General features: G+C 42.7%; 14 non-coding genes across 14 annotated transcripts; all 14 read right to left on the reverse strand.

Moving 5' to 3' along the window:
• Nucleotides 1-437: 437 nt before the first annotated feature.
• Nucleotides 438-520, reverse strand: trnal-uaa (transfer RNA leucine (anticodon UAA)). Its single transcript has one exon. It is a non-coding gene; the product is annotated as a tRNA-Leu (tRNA).
• A 403-nt stretch (nt 521-923) lies between these two features.
• On the reverse strand, nt 924-1,006 carry trnal-uaa (transfer RNA leucine (anticodon UAA)). Its single transcript has one exon. It is a non-coding gene; the product is annotated as a tRNA-Leu (tRNA).
• A 2,395-nt stretch (nt 1,007-3,401) lies between these two features.
• Nucleotides 3,402-3,484, reverse strand: trnal-uaa (transfer RNA leucine (anticodon UAA)). Its single transcript has one exon. It is a non-coding gene; the product is annotated as a tRNA-Leu (tRNA).
• A 403-nt stretch (nt 3,485-3,887) lies between these two features.
• Nucleotides 3,888-3,970, reverse strand: trnal-uaa (transfer RNA leucine (anticodon UAA)). Its single transcript has one exon. It is a non-coding gene; the product is annotated as a tRNA-Leu (tRNA).
• Nucleotides 3,971-6,365: 2,395 nt separating this feature from the next.
• On the reverse strand, nt 6,366-6,448 carry trnal-uaa (transfer RNA leucine (anticodon UAA)). The gene has a single exon. It is a non-coding gene; the product is annotated as a tRNA-Leu (tRNA).
• Nucleotides 6,449-6,851: 403 nt separating this feature from the next.
• Nucleotides 6,852-6,934, reverse strand: trnal-uaa (transfer RNA leucine (anticodon UAA)). Its single transcript has one exon. It is a non-coding gene; the product is annotated as a tRNA-Leu (tRNA).
• Nucleotides 6,935-9,329: 2,395 nt separating this feature from the next.
• On the reverse strand, nt 9,330-9,412 carry trnal-uaa (transfer RNA leucine (anticodon UAA)). The gene has a single exon. It is a non-coding gene; the product is annotated as a tRNA-Leu (tRNA).
• A 403-nt stretch (nt 9,413-9,815) lies between these two features.
• trnal-uaa (transfer RNA leucine (anticodon UAA)) lies at nt 9,816-9,898 on the reverse strand. Its single transcript has one exon. It is a non-coding gene; the product is annotated as a tRNA-Leu (tRNA).
• A 2,395-nt stretch (nt 9,899-12,293) lies between these two features.
• On the reverse strand, nt 12,294-12,376 carry trnal-uaa (transfer RNA leucine (anticodon UAA)). Its single transcript has one exon. It is a non-coding gene; the product is annotated as a tRNA-Leu (tRNA).
• A 403-nt stretch (nt 12,377-12,779) lies between these two features.
• trnal-uaa (transfer RNA leucine (anticodon UAA)) lies at nt 12,780-12,862 on the reverse strand. The gene has a single exon. It is a non-coding gene; the product is annotated as a tRNA-Leu (tRNA).
• Nucleotides 12,863-15,257: 2,395 nt separating this feature from the next.
• Nucleotides 15,258-15,340, reverse strand: trnal-uaa (transfer RNA leucine (anticodon UAA)). Its single transcript has one exon. It is a non-coding gene; the product is annotated as a tRNA-Leu (tRNA).
• Nucleotides 15,341-15,743: 403 nt separating this feature from the next.
• Nucleotides 15,744-15,826, reverse strand: trnal-uaa (transfer RNA leucine (anticodon UAA)). Its single transcript has one exon. It is a non-coding gene; the product is annotated as a tRNA-Leu (tRNA).
• Nucleotides 15,827-18,684: 2,858 nt separating this feature from the next.
• trnal-uaa (transfer RNA leucine (anticodon UAA)) lies at nt 18,685-18,767 on the reverse strand. The gene has a single exon. It is a non-coding gene; the product is annotated as a tRNA-Leu (tRNA).
• A 2,395-nt stretch (nt 18,768-21,162) lies between these two features.
• trnal-uaa (transfer RNA leucine (anticodon UAA)) lies at nt 21,163-21,245 on the reverse strand. The gene has a single exon. It is a non-coding gene; the product is annotated as a tRNA-Leu (tRNA).
• Nucleotides 21,246-21,619: the final 374 nt, after the last annotated feature.

A 21,619-nucleotide genomic window follows, 5' to 3' on the forward strand; every position in this document is an offset into this window, starting at 1 on the left:
CTTGGACCCGGATCTCTGTAAAGCTGCTTTGTGACGACTTTTCGTTGTGAAAAGCGCTATATAAATAAAATTTGATTGATTGATTGACTGTAATTGAGGCAAGAGGACCTGAATTCCTAAGACAACCTTAGAAACCTGTCGAGCCAAAGAACATACTTAACAGGGAATTGGGTTTGAACCCAACCCACAAAGACATGCACCAGTTGATCTCAAGCCGAACACTTAATTTTATTGTCATGAAATTAGTTAGTTTTCAGATCTAGAATTTGTCTACAAGTACACGTAGCGTGCACATGGTGTAAGAACACACCACCCATGAGATGTACCACCCTTTTCCAAAGAGGTTCATGAGGAGGGTAGAAGAGGATTCCTCAGGGAACACTGATTGAAGTCGACGGACAATCATTTTTCTTGCTGTTACCTAAAGAGATGACCACTACCAGGAGTGGGGTTCGAACCCACGAGGGCATACACCCATTGGATCTTAAGTCCAACGCCTTAACCACTCGGCCATCCTGGTGTGGAATTTGAAAGGAAATTTCATCATTAAGGATGTAATTGTCACAGATTCTAAAATGAGAATTACTTTACTGGCCACAGAGGCGTCTTTTCTCTGCGTTTAAAGCCAGCCCGTGCAGTCAGACACATTTAAACACTAGTGTAACAGTGAGCACACATGGGGAGCAGTTAGGGGTTTACTCGAAGACACTTGAGTCATGACAAGGCAGCTCTGGGAATGCAATAGGCAACCTTCTAGTTATAAGCTCATTTCCCTAACCACCAGGCCAGCGTGCTGATGGCATAGAGACACATTTACTCCACAAGTGCAAAGGTGTTCAGCAGGAGGGGAGATTATGTTCTCAGGCAACAGATTCTAATCTAAGGAGGATCCTTCCTCATTCACTGAGTAAGTAAAGGACATCTACCAGGAATGGGGTTCGAACCCACGTGGGCAGGCGCCCATTGGATCTTAAGTCCAACGCCTTAACCACTCGGCCATCCTGGTCTGACAGAGCAAACCCCCAGTTCAATTCTCAGATGATCCTAACATGCATCCACAGGTTATGAAAACGTAGCGACTCCCAGGTTTCCATTTAAACTAAAGACCATGCTTCGTAAACACACTTCAAAGTGTGATGGCCAAACATCGGACAGTTTTCTATGAACTAATGATTTGAATGAGCTTGTTAAACCAGGAAGTGTGAGAGGCTGAACAGTAGATCTTGGATCCAAAGGAAGTTTTCCCAATGCGTTTCAACCCTGTTACTGGTATAAATGCCTTTTAATTGGACAACAAGGAGACCTCAAAGTGCTTTCCAGAGGTATTAAACATACAGATGCTGCAAATTCTACACATACTCTCTACCACATCAAATTATCTTACATTCAAGATGCTTTTGACCCCACTGTTCCCATAAAAAGACATTCATCTGGGGAGAGATAACAGCTGTAAAATGTAACAGTCTACGTAAAATAACAGAATGTCTAACTGAAATTAAAGACTGGATGATGCAAAATTTTCTCATGTTAAATTCTGATAAAACTGAGGTCTTGTTACTAGGTACAGATACTCAGATACATTCACTCAGAAATGCTGCTATTAATCTTGATAATTCAACAGTAAAACACAATGCCATCATTAAAAACTTAGGGGTAGCCTTTGATTCGACTCTCACATTTGATACCCACATATCCAATACAGTCAAAACCGCCTTCTTCCACCTACGCAATATTGCCAAAATTCGGCATATTTTATCATTAAAAGATGCAGAGAAACTAGTGCATGCTTTTATAACTTCACGTCTAGACTACTGCAATGCGCTCCTGGCAGGGAGCTCGTGCAAAGCGTTACACAAGCTTCAGTTAGTTCAAAATGCAGCAGCCAGGGTGCTCACTAGAGCTAGAAAATTCGAACATATCACCCCAGTTCTCTCGTCCCTACACTGGCTACCTGTAAAATTTCGCATTGACTATAAAATACTCCTCTTAGCTTATAAATCTCTAAATGGTTTAGGCCCGCAGTATCTTACTGAACTTCTCATACCTTATCGCCCGTCACATACTCTTCGTTCACAGGATGCCCATCTACTCTTAGTTCCTCGCATTAAGAAAAACACAGCAGGAGGAAGAGCCTTTTCTCACAAAGCTCCTCAACTCTGGAATAGCCTTCCGGTTACTGTTCGGGGCTCAGACACACTCTCAATCTTTAAATCTAGATTAAAAACCTACCTTTTCAAACAAGCTTTTGGTTAATCATTAACTTTCAGGTTACTCCTTCTATATTGGTGTTCGGCCTGGTTTTCATATTATCACTGTTCTGTATTAACCCTGTCATATCACCATAGCTACAGCATTCTTAGTTAGCTTTGTAGTAATCGCCAACACGCTGTCTGTCGCTGGGTTCTCTTGCCTGACCAGTGGAAGCTTTTTTTGCAGGACAAATTTGCCCATTCTTTACCATGACCCTACTAACCTCTGTATTTTTATTTGTTCCCTTTGTCCGGCTTTCTTTCTCCTGTCTCTCTCTCATGCTTTGAGATGTCCTGCTGCTCTCCAGGTGTTGCCCTGATCCAGCCCGTGTCCTGTAAAAGATCCTGGCCTTGTCTCATCTACACTATCATGCTTGGCCATGCTGTTTTATCTCAGATTAACTCTGCACCTAATTTTAACTCACACAGAATCCCTGATCACCTCCTCCTTCATCAGACTCATACATCACTAATATCATCATCCTCACCATTTTCATTTCTGCTTCTCTATCATCACTAATATACTACATTTATATTACTATAACCCCTTCATCGGTCATCATTTCACTTTTACTTCTGTTCTCTGTTGTTTCTCCGGTGTCGACCCGAGGAGGATGGGTTCCCCGTATGAGTCTTGGTTCCTTCCAAGGTTTCTTCCTCGTGTGCTGAGGTAGTTTTTCCTTGCCACTGTTGCCCCTGGCTTGCTCATAGGAGGCTTGGACCCGGATCTCTGTAAAGCTGCTTTGTGACGACTTTTCGTTGTGAAAAGCGCTATATAAATAAAATTTGATTGATTGATTGACTGTAATTGAGGCAAGAGGACCTGAATTCCTAAGACAACCTTAGAAACCTGTCGAGCCAAAGAACATACTTAACAGGGAATTGGGTTTGAACCCAACCCACAAAGACATGCACCAGTTGATCTCAAGCCGAACACTTAATTTTATTGTCATGAAATTAGTTAGTTTTCAGATCTAGAATTTGTCTACAAGTACACGTAGCGTGCACATGGTGTAAGAACACACCACCCATGAGATGTACCACCCTTTTCCAAAGAGGTTCAGGAGGAGGGTAGAAGAGGATTCCTCAGGGAACACTGATTGAAGTCGACGGACAATCATTTTTCTTGCTGTTACCTAAAGAGATGACCACTACCAGGAGTGGGGTTCGAACCCACGAGGGCATACACCCATTGGATCTTAAGTCCAACGCCTTAACCACTCGGCCATCCTGGTGTGGAAGTTGAAAGGAAATTTCATCATTAAGGATGTAATTGTCACAGATTCTAAAATGAGAATTACTTTACTGGCCACAGAGGCGTCTTTTCTCTGCGTTTAAAGCCAGCCCGTGCAGTCAGACACATTTAAACACTAGTGTAACAGTGAGCACACATGGGGAGCAGTTAGGGGTTTACTCGAAGACACTTGAGTCATGACAAGGCAGCTCTGGGAATGCAATAGGCAACCTTCTAGTTACAAGCTCATTTCCCTAACCACCAGGCCAGCGTGCTGATGGCATAGAGACACATTTACTCCACAAGTGCAAAGGTGTTCAGCAGGAGGGGAGATTATGTTCTCAGGCAACAGATTCTAATCTAAGGAGGATCCTTCCTCATTCACTGAGTAAGTAAAGGACAACTACCAGGAGTGGGGGTCGAACCCACGTGGGCAGGCGCCCATTGGATCTTAAGTCCAACGCCTTAACCACTCGGCCATCCTGGTCTGACAGAGCAAACCGCCAGTTCAATTCTCAGATGATCCTAACATGCATCCACAGGTTATGAAAACGTAGCGACTCCCAGGTTTCCATTTAAACTAAAGACCATGCTTCGTAAACACACTTCAAGGTGTGATGGCCAAACATCGGACAGTTTTCTATGAACTAATGATTTGAATGAGCTTGTTAAACCAGGAAGTGTGAGAGGCTGAACAGTAGATCTTGGATCCAAAGGAAGTTTTCCCAATGCGTTTCAACCCTGTTACTGGTATAAATGCCTTTTAATTGGACAACAAGGAGACCTCAAAGTGCTTTCCAGAGGTATTAAACATACAGATGCTGCAAATTCTACACATACTCTCTACCACATCAAATTATCTTACATTCAAGATGCTTTTGACCCCACTGTTCCCATAAAAAGACATTCATCTGGGGAGAGATAACAGCTGTAAAATGTAACAGTCTACGTAAAATAACAGAATGTCTAACTGAAATTAAAGACTGGATGATGCAAAATTTTCTCATGTTAAATTCTGATAAAACTGAGGTCTTGTTACTAGGTACAGATACTCAGATACATTCACTCAGAAATGCTGCTATTAATCTTGATAATTCAACAGTAAAACACAATGCCATCATTAAAAACTTAGGGGTAGCCTTTGATTCGACTCTCACATTTGATACCCACATATCCAATACAGTCAAAACCGCCTTCTTCCACCTACGCAATATTGCCAAAATTCGGCATATTTTATCATTAAAAGATGCAGAGAAACTAGTGCATGCTTTTATAACTTCACGTCTAGACTACTGCAATGCGCTCCTGGCAGGGAGCTCGTGCAAAGCGTTACACAAGCTTCAGTTAGTTCAAAATGCAGCAGCCAAGGTGCTCACTAGAGCTAGAAAATTCGAACATATCACCCCAGTTCTCTCGTCCCTACACTGGCTACCTGTAAAATTTCGCATTGACTATAAAATACTCCTCTTAGCTTATAAATCTCTAAATGGTTTAGGCCCGCAGTATCTTACTGAACTTCTCATACCTTATCGCCCGTCACGTACTCTTCGTTCACAGGATGCCCATCTACTCTTAGTTCCTCGCATTAAGAAAAACACAGCAGGAGGAAGAGCCTTTTCTCACAAAGCTCCTCAACTCTGGAATAGCCTTCCGGTTACTGTTCGGGGCTCAGACACACTCTCAATCTTTAAATCTAGATTAAAAACCTACCTTTTCAAACAAGCTTTTGGTTAATCATTAACTTTCAGGTTACTCCTTCTATATTGGTGTTCGGCCTGGTTTTCATATTATCACTGTTCTGTATTAACCCTGTCATATCACCATAGCTACAGCATTCTTAGTTAGCTTTGTAGTAATCGCCAACACGCTGTCTGTCGCTGGGTTCTCTTGCCTGACCAGTGGAAGCTTTTTTTGCAGGACAAATTTGCCCATTCTTTACCATGACCCTACTAACCTCTGTATTTTTATTTGTTCCCTTTGTCCGGCTTTCTTTCTCCTGTCTCTCTCTCATGCTTTGAGATGTCCTGCTGCTCTTCAGGTGTTGCCCTGATCCAGCCCGTGTCCTGTAAAAGATCCTGGCCTTGTCTCATCTACACTATCATGCTTGGCCATGCTGTTTTATCTCAGATTAACTCTGCACCTAATTTTAACTCACACAGAATCCCTGATCACCTCCTCCTTCATCAGACTCATACATCACTAATATCATCATCCTCACCATTTTCATTTCTGCTTCTCTATCATCACTAATATACTACATTTATATTACTATAACCCCTTCATCGGTCATCATTTCACTTTTACTTCTGTTCTCTGTTGTTTCTCCGGTGTCGACCCGAGGAGGATGGGTTCCCCGTATGAGTCTTGGTTCCTTCCAAGGTTTCTTCCTCGTGTGCTGAGGTAGTTTTTCCTTGCCACTGTTGCCCCTGGCTTGCTCATAGGAGGCTTGGACCCGGATCTCTGTAAAGCTGCTTTGTGACGACTTTTCGTTGTGAAAAGCGCTATATAAATAAAATTTGATTGATTGATTGACTGTAATTGAGGCAAGAGGACCTGAATTCCTAAGACAACCTTAGAAACCTGTCGAGCCAAAGAACATACTTAACAGGGAATTGGGTTTGAACCCAACCCACAAAGACATGCACCAGTTGATCTCAAGCCGAACACTTAATTTTATTGTCATGAAATTAGTTAGTTTTCAGATCTAGAATTTGTCTACAAGTACACGTAGCGTGCACATGGTGTAAGAACACACCACCCATGAGATGTACCACCCTTTTCCAAAGAGGTTCAGGAGGAGGGTAGAAGAGGATTCCTCAGGGAACACTGATTGAAGTCGACGGACAATCATTTTTCTTGCTGTTACCTAAAGAGATGACCACTACCAGGAGTGGGGTTCGAACCCACGAGGGCATACACCCATTGGATCTTAAGTCCAACGCCTTAACCACTCGGCCATCCTGGTGTGGCAGTTGAAAAGAAATTTCATCATTAAGGATGTAATTGTCACAGATTCTAAAATGAGAATTACTTTACTGGCCACAGAGGCGTCTTTTCTCTGCGTTTAAAGCCAGCCCGTGCAGTCAGACACATTTAAACACTAGTGTAACAGTGAGCACACATGGGGAGCAGTTAGGGGTTTACTCGAAGACACTTGAGTCATGACAAGGCAGCTCTGGGAATGCAATAGGCAACCTTCTAGTTACAAGCTCATTTCCCTAACCACCAGGCCAGCGTGCTGATGGCATAGAGACACATTTACTCCACAAGTGCAAAGGTGTTCAGCAGGAGGGGAGATTATGTTCTCAGGCAACAGATTCTAATCTAAGGAGGATCCTTCCTCATTCACTGAGTAAGTAAAGGACAACTACCAGGAGTGGGGTTCGAACCCACGTGGGCAGGCGCCCATTGGATCTTAAGTCCAACGCCTTAACCACTCGGCCATCCTGGTCTGACAGAGCAAACCGCCAGTTCAATTCTCAGATGATCCTAACATGCATCCACAGGTTATGAAAACGTAGCGACTCCCAGGTTTCCATTTAAACTAAAGACCATGCTTCGTAAACACACTTCAAAGTGTGATGGCCAAACATCGGACAGTTTTCTATGAACTAATGATTTGAATGAGCTTGTTAAACCAGGAAGTGTGAGAGGCTGAACAGTAGATCTTGGATCCAAAGGAAGTTTTCCCAATGCGTTTCAACCCTGTTACTGGTATAAATGCCTTTTAATTGGACAACAAGGAGACCTCAAAGTGCTTTCCAGAGGTATTAAACATACAGATGCTGCAAATTCTACACATACTCTCTACCACATCAAATTATCTTACATTCAAGATGCTTTTGACCCCACTGTTCCCATAAAAAGACATTCATCTGGGGAGAGATAACAGCTGTAAAATGTAACAGTCTACGTAAAATAACAGAATGTCTAACTGAAATTAAAGACTGGATGATGCAAACTTTTCTCATGTTAAATTCTGATAAAACTGAGGTCTTGTTACTAGGTACAGATACTCAGATACATTCACTCAGAAATGCTGCTATTAATCTTGATAATTCAACAGTAAAACACAATGCCATCATTAAAAACTTAGGGGTAGCCTTTGATTCGACTCTCACATTTGATACCCACATATCCAATACAGTCAAAACCGCCTTCTTCCACCTACGCAATATTGCCAAAATTCGGCATATTTTATCATTAAAAGATGCAGAGAAACTAGTGCATGCTTTTATAACTTCACGTCTAGACTACTGCAATGCGCTCCTGGCAGGGAGCTCGTGCAAAGCGTTACACAAGCTTCAGTTAGTTCAAAATGCAGCAGCCAGGGTGCTCACTAGAGCTAGAAAATTCGAACATATCACCCCAGTTCTCTCGTCCCTACACTGGCTACCTGTAAAATTTCGCATTGACTATAAAATACTCCTCTTAGCTTATAAATCTCTAAATGGTTTAGGCCCGCAGTATCTTACTGAACTTCTCATACCTTATCGCCCGTCACGTACTCTTCGTTCACAGGATGCCCATCTACTCTTAGTTCCTCGCATTAAGAAAAACACAGCAGGAGGAAGAGCCTTTTCTCACAAAGCTCCTCAACTCTGGAATAGCCTTCCGGTTACTGTTCGGGGCTCAGACACACTCTCAATCTTTAAATCTAGATTAAAAACCTACCTTTTCAAACAAGCTTTTGGTTAATCATTAACTTTCAGGTTACTCCTTCTATATTGGTGTTCGGCCTGGTTTTCATATTATCACTGTTCTGTATTAACCCTGTCATATCACCATAGCTACAGCATTCTTAGTTAGCTTTGTAGTAATCGCCAACACGCTGTCTGTCGCTGGGTTCTCTTGCCTGACCAGTGGAAGCTTTTTTTGCAGGACAAATTTGCCCATTCTTTACCATGACCCTACTAACCTCTGTATTTTTATTTGTTCCCTTTGTCCGGCTTTCTTTCTCCTGTCTCTCTCTCATGCTTTGAGATGTCCTGCTGCTCTCCAGGTGTTGCCCTGATCCAGCCCGTGTCCTGTAAAAGATCCTGGCCTTGTCTCATCTACACTATCATGCTTGGCCATGCTGTTTTATCTCAGATTAACTCTGCACCTAATTTTAACTCACACAGAATCCCTGATCACCTCCTCCTTCATCAGACTCATACATCACTAATATCATCATCCTCACCATTTTCATTTCTGCTTCTCTATCATCACTAATATACTACATTTATATTACTATAACCCCTTCATCGGTCATCATTTCACTTTTACTTCTGTTCTCTGTTGTTTCTCCGGTGTCGACCCGAGGAGGATGGGTTCCCCGTATGAGTCTTGGTTCCTTCCAAGGTTTCTTCCTCGTGTGCTGAGGTAGTTTTTCCTTGCCACTGTTGCCCCTGGCTTGCTCATAGGAGGCTTGGACCCGGATCTCTGTAAAGCTGCTTTGTGACGACTTTTCGTTGTGAAAAGCGCTATATAAATAAAATTTGATTGATTGATTGACTGTAATTGAGGCAAGAGGACCTGAATTCCTAAGACAACCTTAGAAACCTGTCGAGCCAAAGAACATACTTAACAGGGAATTGGGTTTGAACCCAACCCACAAAGACATGCACCAGTTGATCTCAAGCCGAACACTTAATTTTATTGTCATGAAATTAGTTAGTTTTCAGATCTAGAATTTGTCTACAAGTACACGTAGCGTGCACATGGTGTAAGAACACACCACCCATGAGATGTACCACCCTTTTCCAAAGAGGTTCAGGAGGAGGGTAGAAGAGGATTCCTCAGGGAACACTGATTGAAGTCGACGGACAATCATTTTTCTTGCTGTTACCTAAAGAGATGACCACTACCAGGAGTGGGGTTCGAACCCACGAGGGCATACACCCATTGGATCTTAAGTCCAACGCCTTAACCACTCGGCCATCCTGGTGTGGAAGTTGAAAGGAAATTTCATCATTAAGGATGTAATTGTCACAGATTCTAAAATGAGAATTACTTTACTGGCCACAGAGGCGTCTTTTCTCTGCGTTTAAAGCCAGCCCGTGCAGTCAGACACATTTAAACACTAGTGTAACAGTGAGCACACATGGGGAGCAGTTAGGGGTTTACTCGAAGACACTTGAGTCATGACAAGGCAGCTCTGGGAATGCAATAGGCAACCTTCTAGTTACAAGCTCATTTCCCTAACCACCAGGCCAGCGTGCTGATGGCATAGAGACACATTTACTCCACAAGTGCAAAGGTGTTCAGCAGGAGGGGAGATTATGTTCTCAGGCAACAGATTCTAATCTAAGGAGGATCCTTCCTCATTCACTGAGTAAGTAAAGGACAACTACCAGGAGTGGGGGTCGAACCCACGTGGGCAGGCGCCCATTGGATCTTAAGTCCAACGCCTTAACCACTCGGCCATCCTGGTCTGACAGAGCAAACCGCCAGTTCAATTCTCAGATGATCCTAACATGCATCCACAGGTTATGAAAACGTAGCGACTCCCAGGTTTCCATTTAAACTAAAGACCATGCTTCGTAAACACACTTCAAGGTGTGATGGCCAAACATCGGACAGTTTTCTATGAACTAATGATTTGAATGAGCTTGTTAAACCAGGAAGTGTGAGAGGCTGAACAGTAGATCTTGGATCCAAAGGAAGTTTTCCCAATGCGTTTCAACCCTGTTACTGGTATAAATGCCTTTTAATTGGACAACAAGGAGACCTCAAAGTGCTTTCCAGAGGTATTAAACATACAGATGCTGCAAATTCTACACATACTCTCTACCACATCAAATTATCTTACATTCAAGATGCTTTTGACCCCACTGTTCCCATAAAAAGACATTCATCTGGGGAGAGATAACAGCTGTAAAATGTAACAGTCTACGTAAAATAACAGAATGTCTAACTGAAATTAAAGACTGGATGATGCAAAATTTTCTCATGTTAAATTCTGATAAAACTGAGGTCTTGTTACTAGGTACAGATACTCAGATACATTCACTCAGAAATGCTGCTATTAATCTTGATAATTCAACAGTAAAACACAATGCCATCATTAAAAACTTAGGGGTAGCCTTTGATTCGACTCTCACATTTGATACCCACATATCCAATACAGTCAAAACCGCCTTCTTCCACCTACGCAATATTGCCAAAATTCGGCATATTTTATCATTAAAAGATGCAGAGAAACTAGTGCATGCTTTTATAACTTCACGTCTAGACTACTGCAATGCGCTCCTGGCAGGGAGCTCGTGCAAAGCGTTACACAAGCTTCAGTTAGTTCAAAATGCAGCAGCCAAGGTGCTCACTAGAGCTAGAAAATTCGAACATATCACCCCAGTTCTCTCGTCCCTACACTGGCTACCTGTAAAATTTCGCATTGACTATAAAATACTCCTCTTAGCTTATAAATCTCTAAATGGTTTAGGCCCGCAGTATCTTACTGAACTTCTCATACCTTATCGCCCGTCACGTACTCTTCGTTCACAGGATGCCCATCTACTCTTAGTTCCTCGCATTAAGAAAAACACAGCAGGAGGAAGAGCCTTTTCTCACAAAGCTCCTCAACTCTGGAATAGCCTTCCGGTTACTGTTCGGGGCTCAGACACACTCTCAATCTTTAAATCTAGATTAAAAACCTACCTTTTCAAACAAGCTTTTGGTTAATCATTAACTTTCAGGTTACTCCTTCTATATTGGTGTTCGGCCTGGTTTTCATATTATCACTGTTCTGTATTAACCCTGTCATATCACCATAGCTACAGCATTCTTAGTTAGCTTTGTAGTAATCGCCAACACGCTGTCTGTCGCTGGGTTCTCTTGCCTGACCAGTGGAAGCTTTTTTTGCAGGACAAATTTGCCCATTCTTTACCATGACCCTACTAACCTCTGTATTTTTATTTGTTCCCTTTGTCCGGCTTTCTTTCTCCTGTCTCTCTCTCATGCTTTGAGATGTCCTGCTGCTCTTCAGGTGTTGCCCTGATCCAGCCCGTGTCCTGTAAAAGATCCTGGCCTTGTCTCATCTACACTATCATGCTTGGCCATGCTGTTTTATCTCAGATTAACTCTGCACCTAATTTTAACTCACACAGAATCCCTGATCACCTCCTCCTTCATCAGACTCATACATCACTAATATCATCATCCTCACCATTTTCATTTCTGCTTCTCTATCATCACTAATATACTACATTTATATTACTATAACCCCTTCATCGGTCATCATTTCACTTTTACTTCTGTTCTCTGTTGTTTCTCCGGTGTCGACCCGAGGAGGATGGGTTCCCCGTATGAGTCTTGGTTCCTTCCAAGGTTTCTTCCTCGTGTGCTGAGGTAGTTTTTCCTTGCCACTGTTGCCCCTGGCTTGCTCATAGGAGGCTTGGACCCGGATCTCTGTAAAGCTGCTTTGTGACGACTTTTCGTTGTGAAAAGCGCTATATAAATAAAATTTGATTGATTGATTGACTGTAATTGAGGCAAGAGGACCTGAATTCCTAAGACAACCTTAGAAACCTGTCGAGCCAAAGAACATACTTAACAGGGAATTGGGTTTGAACCCAACCCACAAAGACATGCACCAGTTGATCTCAAGCCGAACACTTAATTTTATTGTCATGAAATTAGTTAGTTTTCAGATCTAGAATTTGTCTACAAGTACACGTAGCGTGCACATGGTGTAAGAACACACCACCCATGAGATGTACCACCCTTTTCCAAAGAGGTTCAGGAGGAGGGTAGAAGAGGATTCCTCAGGGAACACTGATTGAAGTCGACGGACAATCATTTTTCTTGCTGTTACCTAAAGAGATGACCACTACCAGGAGTGGGGTTCGAACCCACGAGGGCATACACCCATTGGATCTTAAGTCCAACGCCTTAACCACTCGGCCATCCTGGTGTGGCAGTTGAAAAGAAATTTCATCATTAAGGATGTAATTGTCACAGATTCTAAAATGAGAATTACTTTACTGGCCACAGAGGCGTCTTTTCTCTGCGTTTAAAGCCAGCCCGTGCAGTCAGACACATTTAAACACTAGTGTAACAGTGAGCACACATGGGGAGCAGTTAGGGGTTTACTCGAAGACACTTGAGTCATGACAAGGCAGCTCTGGGAATGCAATAGGCAACCTTCTAGTTACAAGCTCATTTCCCTAACCACCAGGCCAGCGTGCTGATGGCATAGAGACACATTTACTCCACAAGTGCAAAGGTGTTCAGCAGGAGGGGAGATTATGTTCTCAGGCAACAGATTCTAATCTAAGGAGGATCCTTCCTCATTCACTGAGTAAGTAAAGGACAACTACCAGGAGTGGGGTTCGAACCCACGTGGGCAGGCGCCCATTGGATCTTAAGTCCAACGCCTTAACCACTCGGCCATCCTGGTCTGACAGAGCAAACCGCCAGTTCAATTCTCAGATGATCCTAACATGCATCCACAGGTTATGAAAACGTAGCGACTCCCAGGTTTCCATTTAAACTAAAGACCATGCTTCGTAAACACACTTCAAAGTGTGATGGCCAAACATCGGACAGTTTTCTATGAACTAATGATTTGAATGAGCTTGTTAAACCAGGAAGTGTGAGAGGCTGAACAGTAGATCTTGGATCCAAAGGAAGTTTTCCCAATGCGTTTCAACCCTGTTACTGGTATAAATGCCTTTTAATTGGACAACAAGGAGACCTCAAAGTGCTTTCCAGAGGTATTAAACATACAGATGCTGCAAATTCTTCTCATACTCTCTACCACATCAAATTATCTTACATTCAAGATGCTTTTGACCCCACTGTTCCCATAAAAAGACATTCATCTGGGGAGAGATAACAGCTGTAAAATGTAACAGTCTACGTAAAATAACAGAATGTCTAACTGAAATTAAAGACTGGATGATGCAAAATTTTCTCATGTTAAATTCTGATAAAACTGAGGTCTTGTTACTAGGTACAGATACTCAGATACATTCACTCAGAAATGCTGCTATTAATCTTGATAATTCAACAGTAAAACACAATGCCATCATTAAAAACTTAGGGGTAGCCTTTGATTCGACTCTCACATTTGATACCCACATATCCAATACAGTCAAAACCGCCTTCTTCCACCTACGCAATATTGCCAAAATTCGGCATATTTTATCATTAAAAGATGCAGAGAAACTAGTGCATGCTTTTATAACTTCACGTCTAGACTACTGCAATGCGCTCCTGGCAGGGAGCTCGTGCAAAGCGTTACACAAGCTTCAGTTAGTTCAAAATGCAGCAGCCAGGGTGCTCACTAGAGCTAGAAAATTCGAACATATCACCCCAGTTCTCTCGTCCCTACACTGGCTACCTGTAAAATTTCGCATTGACTATAAAATACTCCTCTTAGCTTATAAATCTCTAAATGGTTTAGGCCCGCAGTATCTTACTGAACTTCTCATACCTTATCGCCCGTCACGTACTCTTCGTTCACAGGATGCCCATCTACTCTTAGTTCCTCGCATTAAGAAAAACACAGCAGGAGGAAGAGCCTTTTCTCACAAAGCTCCTCAACTCTGGAATAGCCTTCCGGTTACTGTTCGGGGCTCAGACACACTCTCAATCTTTAAATCTAGATTAAAAACCTACCTTTTCAAACAAGCTTTTGGTTAATCATTAACTTTCAGGTTACTCCTTCTATATTGGTGTTCGGCCTGGTTTTCATATTATCACTGTTCTGTATTAACCCTGTCATATCACCATAGCTACAGCATTCTTAGTTAGCTTTGTAGTAATCGCCAACACGCTGTCTGTCGCTGGGTTCTCTTGCCTGACCAGTGGAAGCTTTTTTTGCAGGACAAATTTGCCCATTCTTTACCATGACCCTACTAACCTCTGTATTTTTATTTGTTCCCTTTGTCCGGCTTTCTTTCTCCTGTCTCTCTCTCATGCTTTGAGATGTCCTGCTGCTCTCCAGGTGTTGCCCTGATCCAGCCCGTGTCCTGTAAAAGATCCTGGCCTTGTCTCATCTACACTATCATGCTTGGCCATGCTGTTTTATCTCAGATTAACTCTGCACCTAATTTTAACTCACACAGAATCCCTGATCACCTCCTCCTTCATCAGACTCATACATCACTAATATCATCATCCTCACCATTTTCATTTCTGCTTCTCTATCATCACTAATATACTACATTTATATTACTATAACCCCTTCATCGGTCATCATTTCACTTTTACTTCTGTTCTCTGTTGTTTCTCCGGTGTCGACCCGAGGAGGATGGGTTCCCCGTATGAGTCTTGGTTCCTTCCAAGGTTTCTTCCTCGTGTGCTGAGGTAGTTTTTCCTTGCCACTGTTGCCCCTGGCTTGCTCATAGGAGGCTTGGACCCGGATCTCTGTAAAGCTGCTTTGTGACGACTTTTCGTTGTGAAAAGCGCTATATAAATAAAATTTGATTGATTGATTGACTGTAATTGAGGCAAGAGGACCTGAATTCCTAAGACAACCTTAGAAACCTGTCGAGCCAAAGAACATACTTAACAGGGAATTGGGTTTGAACCCAACCCACAAAGACATGCACCAGTTGATCTCAAGCCGAACACTTAATTTTATTGTCATGAAATTAGTTAGTTTTCAGATCTAGAATTTGTCTACAAGTACACGTAGCGTGCACATGGTGTAAGAACACACCACCCATGAGATGTACCACCCTTTTCCAAAGAGGTTCAGGAGGAGGGTAGAAGAGGATTCCTCAGGGAACACTGATTGAAGTCGACGGACAATCATTTTTCTTGCTGTTACCTAAAGAGATGACCACTACCAGGAGTGGGGTTCGAACCCACGAGGGCATACACCCATTGGATCTTAAGTCCAACGCCTTAACCACTCGGCCATCCTGGTGTGGAAGTTGAAAGGAAATTTCATCATTAAGGATGTAATTGTCACAGATTCTAAAATGAGAATTACTTTACTGGCCACAGAGGCGTCTTTTCTCTGCGTTTAAAGCCAGCCCGTGCAGTCAGACACATTTAAACACTAGTGTAACAGTGAGCACACATGGGGAGCAGTTAGGGGTTTACTCGAAGACACTTGAGTCATGACAAGGCAGCTCTGGGAATGCAATAGGCAACCTTCTAGTTACAAGCTCATTTCCCTAACCACCAGGCCAGCGTGCTGATGGCATAGAGACACATTTACTCCACAAGTGCAAAGGTGTTCAGCAGGAGGGGAGATTATGTTCTCAGGCAACAGATTCTAATCTAAGGAGGATCCTTCCTCATTCACTGAGTAAGTAAAGGACAACTACCAGGAGTGGGGGTCGAACCCACGTGGGCAGGCGCCCATTGGATCTTAAGTCCAACGCCTTAACCACTCGGCCATCCTGGTCTGACAGAGCAAACCGCCAGTTCAATTCTCAGATGATCCTAACATGCATCCACAGGTTATGAAAACGTAGCGACTCCCAGGTTTCCATTTAAACTAAAGACCATGCTTCGTAAACACACTTCAAGGTGTGATGGCCAAACATCGGACAGTTTTCTATGAACTAATGATTTGAATGAGCTTGTTAAACCAGGAAGTGTGAGAGGCTGAACAGTAGATCTTGGATCCAAAGGAAGTTTTCCCAATGCGTTTCAACCCTGTTACTGGTATAAATGCCTTTTAATTGGACAACAAGGAGACCTCAAAGTGCTTTCCAGAGGTATTAAACATACAGATGCTGCAAATTCTACACATACTCTCTACCACATCAAATTATCTTACATTCAAGATGCTTTTGACCCCACTGTTCCCATAAAAAGACATTCATCTGGGGAGAGATAACAGCTGTAAAATGTAACAGTCTACGTAAAATAACAGAATGTCTAACTGAAATTAAAGACTGGATGATGCAAAATTTTCTCATGTTAAATTCTGATAAAACTGAGGTCTTGTTACTAGGTACAGATACTCAGATACATTCACTCAGAAATGCTGCTATTAATCTTGATAATTCAACAGTAAAACACAATGCCATCATTAAAAACTTAGGGGTAGCCTTTGATTCGACTCTCACATTTGATACCCACATATCCAATACAGTCAAAACCGCCTTCTTCCACCTACGCAATATTGCCAAAATTCGGCATATTTTATCATTAAAAGATGCAGAGAAACTAGTGCATGCTTTTATAACTTCACGTCTAGACTACTGCAATGCGCTCCTGGCAGGGAGCTCGTGCAAAGCGTTACACAAGCTTCAGTTAGTTCAAAATGCAGCAGCCAAGGTGCTCACTAGAGCTAGAAAATTCGAACATATCACCCCAGTTCTCTCGTCCCTACACTGGCTACCTGTAAAATTTCGCATTGACTATAAAATACTCCTCTTAGCTTATAAATCTCTAAATGGTTTAGGCCCGCAGTATCTTACTGAACTTCTCATACCTTATCGCCCGTCACGTACTCTTCGTTCACAGGATGCCCATCTACTCTTAGTTCCTCGCATTAAGAAAAACACAGCAGGAGGAAGAGCCTTTTCTCACAAAGCTCCTCAACTCTGGAATAGCCTTCCGGTTACTGTTCGGGGCTCAGACACACTCTCAATCTTTAAATCTAGATTAAAAACCTACCTTTTCAAACAAGCTTTTGGTTAATCATTAACTTTCAGGTTACTCCTTCTATATTGGTGTTCGGCCTGGTTTTCATATTATCACTGTTCTGTATTAACCCTGTCATATCACCATAGCTACAGCATTCTTAGTTAGCTTTGTAGTAATCGCCAACACGCTGTCTGTCGCTGGGTTCTCTTGCCTGACCAGTGGAAGCTTTTTTTGCAGGACAAATTTGCCCATTCTTTACCATGACCCTACTAACCTCTGTATTTTTATTTGTTCCCTTTGTCCGGCTTTCTTTCTCCTGTCTCTCTCTCATGCTTTGAGATGTCCTGCTGCTCTTCAGGTGTTGCCCTGATCCAGCCCGTGTCCTGTAAAAGATCCTGGCCTTGTCTCATCTACACTATCATGCTTGGCCATGCTGTTTTATCTCAGATTAACTCTGCACCTAATTTTAACTCACACAGAATCCCTGATCACCTCCTCCTTCATCAGACTCATACATCACTAATATCATCATCCTCACCATTTTCATTTCTGCTTCTCTATCATCACTAATATACTACATTTATATTACTATAACCCCTTCATCGGTCATCATTTCACTTTTACTTCTTTCTCTGTTGTTTCTCCGGTGTCGACCCGAGGAGGATGGTTCCCCGTATGAGTCTTGGTCCTTCCAAGTTCTTCCTCGTCTGAGTTTTTCCTTGCCACTGTGCCCGGTAGTTTTCTTGCCACTGTTGCCCTGCTTGCTCATAGAGCTGACCCGATCTCTGTGACGACTTTTCGTTGTGAAAGCGCTATTAACTATAAATCTTGATTGATTGATTGACTGTAATTGAGGCAAGAGGACCTGAATTCCTAAGACAACCTTAGAAACCTGTCGGCCAAAGAACATACTTAACAGGGAATTGGGTTTGAACCCAACCCACAAAGACATGCACCAGTTGATCTCAAGCCGAACACTTAATTTTATTGTCATGAAATTAGTTAGTTTTCAGATCTAGAATTGTCTACAAGTACACGTAGCGTGCACATGGTGTAAGAACACACCACCCATGAGATGTACCACCCTTTTCCAAAGAGGTTCAGGGAGGGTAGAAGAGGATTCCTCAGGACACTGATTGAAGTCGACGGACAATCATTATTTTCTTGCTGTTACCTAAAGAGATGACCACTACCAGGAGGGTCGACACGAGGGTCAACCCACAGACACACCCTTTGATCTTAAGTCGCCTTAACCACTCGCCATCCTGCACCTGCACTGAGATTAGCAGTAAGGATGTAATTGTCACAGATTCTAAAATGAGAATTACTTTACTGGCCACAGAGGCGTCTTTTCTCTGCGTTTAAAGCCAGCCCGTGCAGTCAGACACATTTAAACACTAGTGTAACAGTGAGCACACATGGGGAGCAGTTAGGGGTTTACTCGAAGACACTTGAGTCATGACAAGGCAGCTCTGGGAATGCAATAGGCAACCTTCTAGTTACAAGCTCATTTCCCTAACCACCAGGCCAGCGTGCTGATGGCATAGAGACACATTTACTCCACAAGTGCAAAGGTGTTCAGCAGGAGGGGAGATTATGTTCTCAGGCAACAGATTCTAATCTAAGGAGGATCCTTCCTCATTCACTGAGTAAGTAAAGGACAACTACCAGGAGTGGGGTTCGAACCCACGTGGGCAGGCGCCCATTGGATCTTAAGTCCAACGCCTTAACCACTCGGCCATCCTGGTCTGACAGAGCAAACCGCCAGTTCAATTCTCAGATGATCCTAACATGCATCCACAGGTTATGAAAACGTAGCGACTCCCAGGTTTCCATTTAAACTAAAGACCATGCTTCGTAAACACACTTCAAAGTGTGATGGCCAAACATCGGACAGTTTTCTATGAACTAATGATTTGAATGAGCTTGTTAAACCAGGAAGTGTGAGAGGCTGAACAGTAGATCTTGGATCCAAAGGAAGTTTTCCCAATGCGTTTCAACCCTGTTACTGGTATAAATGCCTTTTAATTGGACAACAAGGAGACCTCAAAGTGCTTTCCAGAGGTATTAAACATACAGATGCTGCAAATTCTTCTCATACTCTCTACCACATCAAATTATCTTACATTCAAGATGCTTTTGACCCCACTGTTCCCATAAAAAGACATTCATCTGGGGAGAGATAACAGCTGTAAAATGTAACAGTCTACGTAAAATAACAGAATGTCTAACTGAAATTAAAGACTGGATGATGCAAAATTTTCTCATGTTAAATTCTGATAAAACTGAGGTCTTGTTACTAGGTACAGATACTCAGATACATTCACTCAGAAATGCTGCTATTAATCTTGATAATTCAACAGTAAAACACAATGCCATCATTAAAAACTTAGGGGTAGCCTTTGATTCGACTCTCACATTTGATACCCACATATCCAATACAGTCAAAACCGCCTTCTTCCACCTACGCAATATTGCCAAAATTCGGCATATTTTATCATTAAAAGATGCAGAGAAACTAGTGCATGCTTTTATAACTTCACGTCTAGACTACTGCAATGCGCTCCTGGCAGGGAGCTCGTGCAAAGCGTTACACAAGCTTCAGTTAGTTCAAAATGCAGCAGCCAGGGTGCTCACTAGAGCTAGAAAATTCGAACATATCACCCCAGTTCTCTCGTCCCTACACTGGCTACCTGTAAAATTTCGCATTGACTATAAAATACTCCTCTTAGCTTATAAATCTCTAAATGGTTTAGGCCCGCAGTATCTTACTGAACTTCTCATACCTTATCGCCCGTCACGTACTCTTCGTTCACAGGATGCCCATCTACTCTTAGTTCCTCGCATTAAGAAAAACACAGCAGGAGGAAGAGCCTTTTCTCACAAAGCTCCTCAACTCTGGAATAGCCTTCCGGTTACTGTTCGGGGCTCAGACACACTCTCAATCTTTAAATCTAGATTAAAAACCTACCTTTTCAAACAAGCTTTTGGTTAATCATTAACTTTCAGGTTACTCCTTCTATATTGGTGTTCGGCCTGGTTTTCATATTATCACTGTTCTGTATTAACCCTGTCATATCACCATAGCTACAGCATTCTTAGTTAGCTTTGTAGTAATCGCCAACACGCTGTCTGTCGCTGGGTTCTCTTGCCTGACCAGTGGAAGCTTTTTTTGCAGGACAAATTTGCCCATTCTTTACCATGACCCTACTAACCTCTGTATTTTTATTTGTTCCCTTTGTCCGGCTTTCTTTCTCCTGTCTCTCTCTCATGCTTTGAGATGTCCTGCTGCTCTCCAGGTGTTGCCCTGATCCAGCCCGTGTCCTGTACAAGATCCTGGCCTTGTCTCATCTACACTATCATGCTTGGCCATGCTGTTTTATCTCAGATTAACTCTGCACCTAATTTTAACTCACACAGAATCCCTGATCACCTCCTCCTTCATCAGACTCATACATCACTAATATCATCATCCTCACCATTTTCATTTCTGCTTCTCTATCATCACTAATATACTACATTTATATTACTATAACCCCTTCATCGGTCATCATTTCACTTTTACTTCTGTTCTCTGTTGTTTCTCCGGTGTCGACCCGAGGAGGATGGGTTCCCCGTATGAGTCTTGGTTCCTTCCAAGGTTTCTTCCTCGTGTGCTGAGGTAGTTTTTCCTTGCCACTGTTGCCCCTGGCTTGCTCATAGGAGGCTTGGACCCGGATCTCTGTAAAGCTGCTTTGTGACGACTTTTCGTTGTGAAAAGCGCTATATAAATAAAATTTGATTGATTGATTGACTGTAATTGAGGCAAGAGGACCTGAATTCCTAAGACAACCTTAGAAACCTGTCGAGCCAAAGAACATACTTAACAGGGAATTGGGTTTGAACCCAACCCACAAAGACATGCACCAGTTGATCTCAAGCCGAACACTTAATTTTATTGTCATGAAATTAGTTAGTTTTCAGATCTAGAATTTGTCTACAAGTACACGTAGCGTGCACATGGTGTAAGAACACACCACCCATGAGATGTACCACCCTTTTCCAAAGAGGTTCAGGAGGAGGGTAGAAGAGGATTCCTCAGGGAACACTGATTGAAGTCGACGGACAATCATTTTTCTTGCTGTTACCTAAAGAGATGACCACTACCAGGAGTGGGGTTCGAACCCACGAGGGCATACACCCATTGGATCTTAAGTCCAACGCCTTAACCACTCGGCCATCCTGGTGTGGAAGTTGAAAGGAAATTTCATCATTAAGGATGTAATTGTCACAGATTCTAAAATGAGAATTACTTTACTGGCCACAGAGGCGTCTTTTCTCTGCGTTTAAAGCCAGCCCGTGCAGTCAGACACATTTAAACACTAGTGTAACAGTGAGCACACATGGGGAGCAGTTAGGAGTTTACTCGAAGACACTTGAGTCATGACAAGGCAGCTCTGGGAATGCAATAGGCAACCTTCTAGTTACAAGCTCATTTCCCTAACCACCAGGCCAGCGTGCTGATGGCATAGAGACACATTTACTCCACAAGTGCAAAGGTGTTCAGCAGGAGGGGAGATTATGTTCTCAGGCAACAGATTCTAATCTAAGGAGGATCCTT

Source organism: Hoplias malabaricus, unplaced genomic scaffold (genome assembly GCF_029633855.1).
Source record: "Hoplias malabaricus isolate fHopMal1 unplaced genomic scaffold, fHopMal1.hap1 scaffold_283, whole genome shotgun sequence".
Taxonomy (NCBI): Eukaryota; Metazoa; Chordata; class Actinopteri; order Characiformes; family Erythrinidae; genus Hoplias; species Hoplias malabaricus.